The following is a 12,027-nucleotide window of genomic DNA, read 5'->3' as shown; positions in this document are numbered from 1 at the left end:
AGGACATACATGTTGACTTGGAGACAGGGGAGGACATATATGTTGACTTGGAGACATGGGAGGACATACATGTTGACTTGGAGAAAGGGGAGGACATACATGTTGACTTGGAGAAAGGGGAGGACATACATTTTGACTTGGAGACAGGGGAGGACATACATGTTGACCTGGAGACAGGGAGGACATACATGTTGACTTGGAGAAAGGGGAGGACATACATTCTGACTTGGAGAAAGGGGAGGATGCAACCACACATGATGACAAGCGCCTAAGGCAGGTTTTCAACTTACTATGCCTCTCCAATGTCAATTCCATCCTGACTTTCCCTCCCCTCTGGCAGTTATTACAGACAGAAACACCATGAAACTGGACTGCCACGTCAGGAGGCCATTCAACAGTCAAAATGACGTCTGGAAAGTGCTGGCGTGCGTTGTCCTCTTAAGTACATGTTTTACAACTAGCCATGGTTGATTACCATTCTTCACCAGCTCCACCTCCTCAGAAACCCGTTTACTGTCCATCGAAGCCCAGAGATCATCTTCAAATGTAAATGTGTGTGGAGCTGTTCTACATCCCTCACAAACAACACTTTATATAGTTGTAGTCTATGACCTACACTAAGTAACCTCTGGCTAATCTGAGGTTAGCCTCACAGATCCTAGTTTTGGTTACCTGTGCCCTAGTTTTGGTTACCTAGGTCCTATTTTTGGTTACCTATGTCCTAGTTTTGGTTACCTAGATCCTAGTTTGGTCACCTAGGTCCTAGTTTTGGTTACCTGTGCCCTAGTTTTGGTTACCTAGGTCCTATTTTTGGTTACCTATGCCCTAGTTTTGGTTACCTAGACCCTAGTTTTGGTTACCTGGGCCCTAGTTTTGGTTACCTAGGTCCTAGTTTTGGTTACCTGTGCCCTAGTTTTGGTTACCTAGGTCCTATTTTTGGTTACCTATGCCCTAGTTTTGGTTACCTAGGTCCTAGTTTTGGTTACCTAGGTCCTAGTTTTGGTTACCTAGGTCCTAGTTTTGATTACCTAGGCCCTAGTTTTGTAGCACCTGGACTACTGTTCAGTCGTGTGGTCAGGTGCAACAAAAAGGGACTTAGGAAAATTGCAATTGGCTCAGAACAGGGCAGCACAGCTTGCCCTTGGATGTACACAGAGAGCTCCTTCGATGTACACAAAGAGCTAATATTAATAATATGCATGTCAATCTCTTCTGGCTCAAAGTGGAGGAGAGATTGACTTCATCACTACTTGTATTTATGAGAGGTATGCACCGAGCTGTCTGTCTGAACTACTGGCGCACTGCTCGGACACCCATGCATACCCCACAAGACATGCCATAAGAGGTGTTTTTACAGTCCCTAAGTCCAGAACGGACTATGGGAGGCGCACAGAACTACATAGAGCCATGACTACAGGGAACTCTTTTCCACATCATGTAACTGATACAAGCAGTAGAATCTGATTTAAAAAGCAGGTAAAAATACACCTTATGGAACAACATGGTCTGTGAAGCAACACAAACATAGGCGCAGACACATGCATACACAAGGCGGCAGGTAGGCTAGTGGTTAGAGCGTTGGGACTGTAACTGAAAGGTTGCTAGATCAAATCCCTGAGCTGATAAGGTATAAATCTGTCGCTCTGCCCCTGAACAAGACAGTTTACCCACTGTACCTAGGCTATCATTGTAAATAAGAATTTGTTATTAACTGACTTGCCTAGTTAAAAACTACACACAGGTACATGCAGATTTTGTTCTGTATACATGGAGAAGGGGTCTGAGGGCACACAGTGTGATGTGAAATCTGTAGTGTTTTTTAAAATGGTATAAACTGCATTAATATTGCTGGACCCCAGGAAGAGTAGCTGCTACATTGGCAGGAACTAATGGGGACCCATAATAAATACAAATACAAAATACAGGTTCTGTCACTCTCCTCATCTCCTTCTGGGCCTGCCCCAGAACGAAATCACAGCCAACCTACCCACAGTAAGTATCCTACCTTCCAAAGGAATATAAATTATGATGTAGGACGTGACCTGCAGGACCTTTTGCCACATTCAACATTAAAAACTCCAACCACAGATCAGTTAGGTGTTTTATAGATCTGAGAGCAGGTCTGTCTGTGACAGACGTTCAGACTCTCCTTCACAACCAGACAACCAGCCATTCCACTACTGGAGTATCCACAGCATCAGTCAGCCTGAAATAACATTCCAGTCAATGGGTCTCGTTGGCATGCAAGCTGCATCTACTGAGTGCCTGCACCCAACTGTTGTGGAAATGGAGACAGATCACCACACAGCCCTGATTACCCTGCCAGTCATACAGGAAGGATACTGCCCTGTCGCTGCAGTTTACCCAGAATGACCAGTTAGCTGTGCAAGCTGGTCAGGACCCAGAACTACAACCACTACTGTCTACTGGTCAGGCCCCAGAACTACAACCACTACTGTCTACTGGTCAGGCCCCAGAACTACAACCACTACTGTCTACTGTTCAGGACCCAGAACTACATCCCCTACTGTCTACTGGTCAGGACCCAGAACTACATCCACTACTGTCTACTGGTCAGGACCCAGAACTACATCCACCACTGGCTACTGGTCAGGACCCAGAACTACATCCACTACTGTCTACTGGTCAGGACCCAGAACTACATCCACTACTGTCTACTGGTCAGGACCCAGAGCTACAACCACTAATGTCTACTGGTCAGAACCCAGAACTACATCCACTACTGTCTACTGGTCAGGCCCCAGAACTACATCCACTACTGTCTACTGGTCAGGACCCAGTACTACATCCACCACTGTCTACTGGTCAGGACCCAGTGCTACATCCACTACTGTCTACTGGTCAGGACCCAGTACTACATCCACTACTGTCTACTGGTCAGGACCCAGTGCTACATCCACTACTGTCTACTGGTCAGGACCCAGAACTACATCCACTACTGTCTACTGGTCAGGCCCCAGTACTACAACCACTACTGTCTACTGGTCAGGCCCCAGAACTACATCCACTACTGTATACTGGTCAGGACCCAGAACTACAACCACTACTGTCTACTGGTCAGGACCCAGAACTACATCCACTACTGTCTACTGGTCAGGCCCCAGAACTACATACACTACTGTCTACTGGTCAGGCCCCAGAACTACAACCACTACTGTCTACTGGTCAGGACCCAGTACTACATCCACTACTGTCTACTGGTCAGGCCCCAGAACTACATCCACTACTGTCTACTGGTCAGGCCCCAGAACTACATCCACTACTGTCTACTGGTCAGAACCCAGAACTACAACCACTACTGTATACTGGTCAGGACCCAGAACTACATCCACTACTGTCTACTGGTCAGGACCCAGAACTACAACCACTACTGTCTACTGTTCAGGACCCAGTGCTACATCCACTACTGTCTACCGGTCAGGACCCAGTACTACATCCACTACTGTCTACTGTTCAGGCCCCAGAACTACAACCACTACTGTCTACTGGTCAGGCCCCAGAACGACATCCACTATTAGCTATTTTGTCTCCTCACAGTGTTTGGACACACATGTCCTGGGCCCGGTTTTCCAAAAGCATCTTAAGGCTAAGTTCATCGTTAGAACCTTCGTAGTAGCATCGTTCATTTTTTATTTAACCTTTATTTAACTTGGCAAGTAAGTTAAGAACAAAGTCTCATTTACAATGACGGCCTACTTGTAAAGCCCCCCCGGCCAAACCCTCCCCTAACCCGGACAATGCTGGGCCAGTTGTACGCCACAGTATAGGACTCACGATCACGGCCGGTTGTGATACAGCCCGGGATCAAACCCGGGTCTATAGTGACACCTTTAGCACTGCGATGTAATGCCTTAGACCGCTGCGCCACTCAGGAGGCACTCTATGAGATGTTTCCCAAAACCATCGTTATTAACGTTGCACTTGTCACGCTCGGAATCTAACGCCTGCCTCAGGCCTCTCGCAGAACAGTTAAGTGCGTCGTTAATCGTTAGATGCCATTTAGCCCTCCCGCATCACTTTATACACAGAAGATCTCTGCTAAACATACTGTAGAATCCATGGTTTATCCCTCTCTCTGTGACCGCCGATAACTTCAGAACTAAGATGATTACATATACAAAGTTGCCAATGTCTTTGTCACGCACTGATCTGTTTCGCCTGTCCTTGTGCTTGTCTCCACCCCCTCCAGGTGTCGCCCATCTTCCCTACTTATTCTCTGGGTATTTATACCGGTGTTTTCGGTCTGTCTGTGACAGTTCGTCTTGTTTGTTCTAGTCAACCATTGTTTTGTCTCAGCTCCTGTTTTTCCCGTCTCTCTTTTTCTCATCCTCCTTGTTTTTGACCTTTGACTGTCCTGACCCTGTACCCGCCAGCCTGACCACTCTGCCTGTCCTGACCCTGTACCGCCAGCCTGACCACTCTGCCTGTCCTGACCCTTTACCCGCCCGCCTGACCACTCTGCCTGTCCTGACCCTGTACCCGCCAGCCTGACCACTCTGCCTGTCCTGACCCTGTACCTGCCCGCCTGACCACTCTGCCTGTCCTGACCCTGTACCCGCCCGCCTGACCACTCTGACTGTCCTGACCCTGTACCCGCCCGCCTGACCACTCTGCCTGTCCCTGACCATGAGCCTGCCTGCCATCCTGTACCTTGACCTCTACTCTGGATTATCGACCCCTGCCTGCCTTGACCTGCCGTTTGCCTGCCCCTGTTGTTACAATAAACACTGTTACTTCACATAGTCTGCACTTGGTTCTTACCTTGATTCCTGATAGTCTTTGCAATTGACACAAACAAGTGATGTTTAAAATTATGCTCAAAAGGAAATCCGAGATGAATGCATTAAAGTATAAATACAATAGGCTATAGGCCTATTCAATCATATTGAAATACATTAAAGTATAAATACAGTAGGCTATAGGCCTATTCAATCATATTGAAATACATTAAAGTATAAATACAGTAGGCTATAGGCCTATTCAATCATATTGAAATACATTAAAGTATAAATACAGTAGGCTATAGGCCTATTCAATCATATTGAAATACATTAAAGTATAAATACAGTAGGCTATAGGCCTATTCAATCATATTGAAATACATTAAAGTATAAATACAGTAGGCTATAGGCCTATTCAATCATATTGAAATACATTAAAGTATAAATACAGTAGGCTATAGGCCTATTCAATCATATTGAAATACATTAAAGTATAAATACAGTAGGCTATAGGCCTATTCAATCATATTGAAATACATTAAAGTATAAATACAGTAGGCTATAGGCCTATTCAATCATATTGAAATACATTAAAGTATAAATACAGTAGGCTATAGGCCTATTCAATCATATTGAAATACATTAAAGTATAAATACAGTAGGCTATAGGCCTATTCAATCATATTGAAATACATTAAAGTATAAATACAGTAGGCTATAGGCCTATTCAATCATATTGAAATACATTAAAGTATAAATACAGTAGGCTATAGGCCTATTCAATCATATTGAAATACATTAAAGTATAAATACAGTAGGCTATAGGCCTATTCAATCATATTGAAATACATTAAAGTATAAATACAGTAGGCTATAGGCCTATTCAATCATATTGAAATACATTAAAGTATAAATACAGTAGGCTATAGGCCTATTCAATCATATTGAAATACATTAAAGTATAAATACAGTAGGCTATAGGCCTATTCAATCATATTGAAATACATTAAAGTATAAATACAGTAGGCTATAGGCCTATTCAATCATATTGAAATACATTAAAGTATAAATACAGTAGGCTATAGGCCTATTCAATCATATTGAAATACATTAAAGTATAAATACAGTAGGCTATAGGCCTATTCAATCATATTGAAATACATTAAAGTATAAATACAGTAGGCTATAGGCCTATTCAATCATATTGAAATACATTAAAGTATAAATACAGTAGGCTATAGGCCTATTCAATCATATTGAAATACATTAAAGTATAAATACAGTAGGCTATAGGCCTATTCAATCATATTGAAATACATTAAAGTATAAATACAGTAGGCTATAGGCCTATTCAATCATATTGAAATACATTAAAGTATAAATACAGTAGGCTATAGGCCTATTCAATCATATTGAAATACATTAAAGTATAAATACAGTAGGCTATAGGCCTATTCAATCATATTGAAATACATTAAAGTATAAATACAGTAGGCTATAGGCCTATTCAATCATATTGAAATACATTAAAGTATAAATACAGTAGGCTATAGGCCTATTCAATCATATTGAAATACATTAAAGTATAAATACAGTAGGCTATAGGCCTATTCAATCATATTGAAATACATTAAAGTATAAATACAGTAGGCTATAGGCCTATTCAATCATATTGAAATACATTAAAGTATAAATACAGTAGGCTATAGGCCTATTCAATCATATTGAAATACATTAAAGTATAAATACAGTAGGCTATAGGCCTATTCAATCATATTGAAATACATTAAAGTATAAATACAGTAGGCTATAGGCCTATTCAATCATATTGAAATACATTAAAGTATAAATACAGTAGGCTATAGGCCTATTCAATCATATTGAAATACATTAAAGTATAAATACAGTAGGCTATAGGCCTATTCAATCATATTGAAATACATTAAAGTATAAATACAGTAGGCTATAGGCCTATTCAATCATATTGAAATACATTAAAGTATAAATACAGTAGGCTATAGGCCTATTCAATCATATTGAAATACATTAAAGTATAAATACAGTAGGCTATAGGCCTATTCAATCATATTGAAATACATTAAAGTATAAATACAGTAGGCTATAGGCCTATTCAATCATATTGAAATACATTAAAGTATAAATACAGTAGGCTATAGGCCTATTCAATCATATTGAAATACATTAAAGTATAAATACAGTAGGCTATAGGCCTATTCAATCATATTGAAATACATTAAAGTATAAATACAGTAGGCTATAGGCCTATTCAATCATATTGAAATACATTAAAGTATAAATACAGTAGGCTATAGGCCTATTCAATCATATTGAAATACATTAAAGTATAAATACAGTAGGCTATAGGCCTATTCAATCATATTGAAATACATTAAAGTATAAATACAGTAGGCTATAGGCCTATTCAATCATATTGAAATACATTAAAGTATAAATACAGTAGGCTATAGGCCTATTCAATCATATTGAAATACATTAAAGTATAAATACAGTAGGCTATAGGCCTATTCAATCATATTGAAATACATTAAAGTATAAATACAGTAGGCTATAGGCCTATTCAATCATATTGAAATACATTAAAGTATAAATACAGTAGGCTATAGGCCTATTCAATCATATTGAAATACATTAAAGTATAAATACAGTAGGCTATAGGCCTATTCAATCATATTGAAATACATTAAAGTATAAATACAGTAGGCTATAGGCCTATTCAATCATATTGAAATACATTAAAGTATAAATACAGTAGGCTATAGGCCTATTCAATCATATTGAAATACATTAAAGTATAAATACAGTAGGCTATAGGCCTATTCAATCATATTGAAATACATTAAAGTATAAATACAGTAGGCTATAGGCCTATTCAATCATATTGAAATACATTAAAGTATAAATACAGTAGGCTATAGGCCTATTCAATCATATTGAAATACATTAAAGTATAAATACAGTAGGCTATAGGCCTATTCAATCATATTGAAATACATTAAAGTATAAATACAGTAGGCTATAGGCCTATTCAATCATATTGAAATACATTAAAGTATAAATACAGTAGGCTATAGGCCTATTCAATCATATTGAAATACATTAAAGTATAAATACAGTAGGCTATAGGCCTATTCAATCATATTGAAATACATTAAAGTATAAATACAGTAGGCTATAGGCCTATTCAATCATATTGAAATACATTAAAGTATAAATACAGTAGGCTATAGGCCTATTCAATCATATTGAAATACATTAAAGTATAAATACAGTAGGCTATAGGCCTATTCAATCATATTGAAATACATTAAAGTATAAATACAGTAGGCTATAGGCCTATTCAATCATATTGAAATACATTAAAGTATAAATACAGTAGGCTATAGGCCTATTCAATCATATTGAAATACATTAAAGTATAAATACAGTAGGCTATAGGCCTATTCAATCATATTGAAATACATTAAAGTATAAATACAGTAGGCTATAGGCCTATTCAATCATATTGAAATACATTAAAGTATAAATACAGTAGGCTATAGGCCTATTCAATCATATTGAAATACATTAAAGTATAAATACAGTAGGCTATAGGCCTATTCAATCATATTGAAATACATTAAAGTATAAATACAGTAGGCTATAGGCCTATTCAATCATATTGAAATACATTAAAGTATAAATACAGTAGGCTATAGGCCTATTCAATCATATTGAAATACATTAAAGTATAAATACAGTAGGCTATAGGCCTATTCAATCATATTGAAATACATTAAAGTATAAATACAGTAGGCTATAGGCCTATTCAATCATATTGAAATACATTAAAGTATAAATACAGTAGGCTATAGGCCTATTCAATCATATTGAAATACATTAAAGTATAAATACAGTAGGCTATAGGCCTATTCAATCATATTGAAATACATTAAAGTATAAATACAGTAGGCTATAGGCCTATTCAATCATATTGAAATACATTAAAGTATAAATACAGTAGGCTATAGGCCTATTCAATCATATTGAAATACATTCCATGTTCAATCAATGTACTTCTATTTTGCTCCTTGTTGGCTCCTGTGTGTCTTTTGTCTCAATATGTGTCATGATGTGTAGCCTAACATATGTGCAATGGTGTACAAAATCTAGAATTTAGTGCATTTTTATTGGGTAATCATTAGAATAAGCCGCATCAAGATTTGCAGCAGTAGGTGATAGTATCTCTCTAGGAGCTGATCCGTCGTCAGTATTGAGAAATCATTCTAATGTTAAGGTAAGATATGAATTGACGAAGCTGATCTGAGAGCAGCGTTGCCTTTCTTTTGATCCTATAAGTATCAACACATGCTCCAACGACGTACTTAGCGACTGCTCTCTATGCGTGGACTTTTGCAAAATGCATGTTACATCATCGGCTGTTGTAGGAAAGATACATGGTTAAAACACTCGTAGGCCTAATTTCCATCGCTGTCGGGAAACTGGCCCCTGGTTAACTCAGACTTTGAATCAACCTTACACAAACATCTAATTCCGATGTCTGAGCCTTCTTGTTTTCCTTAGAGCTGAATGAGAGAGAACTTGACTTGGAAAGTTGTCTAGTAATCAGCTACCAAAAAGTAAAGCATATATTCATCATAAATATTCATAGTTGATATTTCTGCCCATTGTATTTCTGTGTTAACAGGTCTATATTTCCTAGATGGTTAATAAGATATTCTTATGCTGATCTAGCAATATCAGAGCTTGCATTATTGGGTTACATGGGTTTATGCTGCCCATCCCCCTCCAGCCAGGCATTACTTTGCACTTTTTTTGTTTAAATTGTCACATATATCAATTTAACCACTTTTGCAGTCAAATATTTTTTCACAACCATCCATTTAATAAATGGGAGACATTAGAGATGTGAAAAACCATGGTTGGGTTTTGTTCTACCTGGGGTAGAAGTGTCTCAGAAATGTTTGGGGCATTGCCACTAGTCTTGTAATCCTGGTAAATACTCTTTCATCCTGGTAAATATAGTTTCATCACAGAGTGAACAGCTGAGTTTGATTATTTCCAAAGACAAACTAGGGACACTCTGAGGATCAGTTGGTAATCTGGATCATACTACAGTAGATTGTCAACGTACCTCTAATGCCAAACTACCATACCAGATATTCCTTACTTACTAGTTTTGTAATACTGCTGTTGTGACAACCCTATGCAACACAGTTCGCTCACAATCGCTCCCTCTGAAAAGCTAAATGATGGTGAATAGATTACAGTAGATAATGATGGTGAATAGATTACTGTAGATAATGATGGTGAATAGATTATTGTAGACAATGATGGTGAATAGATTACTGTAGATAATGATGGTGAATAGATTATTGTAGACAATGATGGTGAATAGATTACTGTAGATAATGATGGTGAATAGATTACTGTAGATAATTATTGTGAATAGATTACTGTAGATAATTATTGTGAATAGTGTACTGTAGGTATTGTGTACTCACGGTTTTTGTTCAGTGTAGATTATGTATTGCAGAGTAGGTTTCTCTGAGACAGCGATCACACACACACAAGTTCACACACGTTCACACAGACACACACACTTCCAGGTGGTTTGGGCCACTGTAGGGAGACACAGAGGAAGATGAAGAGATATGTCAGTCATGCATGTACAGAACCACCATCCAGGACAGCAGCGACCAGTAGGCCCATAATGGCCATAACAAGACAGCAGCAGCTGTTCAGATCAATGGACAGCAACTCATGGCTAGCCACTACAGTTTCAGTACATAACATACTCAGCCCCATGGACAGAAACCCAAGACTGTGACTGCTGCAGCGTCCTCAAAATGTTCAGCACCATGGACAGATCTCCAACTCTAATCTGTTCAGCACCATGGACAGATCTCCAACTGTACTCTGTTCAGCACCACGGACAGTTCCCCAACTGTACTCTATTCAGCACTATGGACAGATCTCCAACTCTAATCTGTTCAGTCCCATGGACAGATCTCCAACTCTAATCTTTTCAGCACCATGGACAGTTCCCCAACTGTACTCTATTCAGCACTATGGACAGATCTCCAACTCTAATCTGTACAGCACCATGGACAGATCTCCAACTGTGCTCTGTTCAGCACCATGGACAGATCTCCAATTTTACTCTGTCGGCACCATGGACAGATCTCCAATTTTATTCTGTTCAGCACCATGGACAGATCAAATCAAATCAAATGTAATTTGTCACATACACATGGTTTGCAGATGTTAATGCGAGTGTAGCGAAATGCTTGTGCTTCTTGTTTCCGACAATGCAGTAATATCAAACGAGTAATCTAACCTAACAATTTTACAACATTAACCTTATACACACAAGTATAAAGGAATGAATAAGAATATGTACATAAACAAATATATGAATGAGTGATGGTACAGAACGGCATAGTCAAGATGCAGTAGATGGTATAGAGTACAGTATATACACATGAGATGAGTAATGTAGGGTATGTAAACATATAAAAGTGCCATTGTTTAAAGTGGCTAGTGATACATTACATCAAGATGGCAATATGCAGTGGATGGTATAGAGTACAGTATATACATATGAGATGAGTAATGAAGGGTATGTAAACATATAAAAGTGCCATTGTTAAAAGTGGCTAGTGATACATTACATCAAGATGGCAAGATGCAGTAGATGGTATAGAGTACAGTATATACATATGAGATGAGTAATGTAAGGTATGTAAACATTATATGAAGTGGCATTGTTTAAAGTGGCTAGTGATACATTTATTACATCAAGTTTTCCAGTGGCTGGAGTTGAGTCAGTATGTTGGCAGCAGCCACTCAATGTTAGTGGTGGCTGTTTAACAGTCTGATGGCCTTGAGATAGAAGCTGTTTTTCAGTCTCTCGGGTCCCTGCTTTGATGCACCTGTACTGGCCTCGCCTTCTGGATGATAACGGGGTGAACAGGTAGTGGCTCGGGTGGTTGTTGTCCTTGATGATCTTTTTGGCCTTCCTGTGACATCGGGTGGTGTAGGTGTCCTGGAGGGCAGGTAGTTTGCCCCCGGTGATGTGTTGTGCAGTCCTCACTACCCTCTGGAGAGCCTTACGGTTGTGGGCGGAGCAGTTGCCGTACCAGGCGGTGATACAGCCCGACAGGATGCTCTCGATTGTGCATCTGTAAAAGTTTGAGTGTTTTTGGTGACAAGCTACATTTCTTCAGCCTCCTTCTTCACCACA

At 39.0% G+C, this 12,027-nt stretch overlaps 1 protein-coding gene across 1 annotated transcript in view; it reads right to left on the bottom strand.

Annotated features, from left to right (window-relative positions):
* frmpd3 (FERM and PDZ domain containing 3) overlaps positions 1-10,402 on the bottom strand; it is a 159,713-nt gene extending 149,311 nt beyond the window's left edge. Inside the window, exon 1 of the mRNA XM_036943326.1 lies at positions 10,286-10,402. The gene's annotated coding sequence lies outside the window, so the exon portion shown is untranslated. The remainder of the gene's footprint in view (positions 1-10,285) is intronic.
* Between the last annotated feature and the right edge of the window lie 1,625 nt (positions 10,403-12,027).

The sequence above is a fragment of the Oncorhynchus mykiss genome, chromosome 14 (assembly GCF_013265735.2).
Source record: "Oncorhynchus mykiss isolate Arlee chromosome 14, USDA_OmykA_1.1, whole genome shotgun sequence".
In the NCBI taxonomy this organism is placed as follows: Eukaryota; Metazoa; Chordata; class Actinopteri; order Salmoniformes; family Salmonidae; genus Oncorhynchus; species Oncorhynchus mykiss.
Note: the sequence above shows the minus strand (reverse complement) of the source record. Positions and strands in the feature narration are given on the sequence as shown.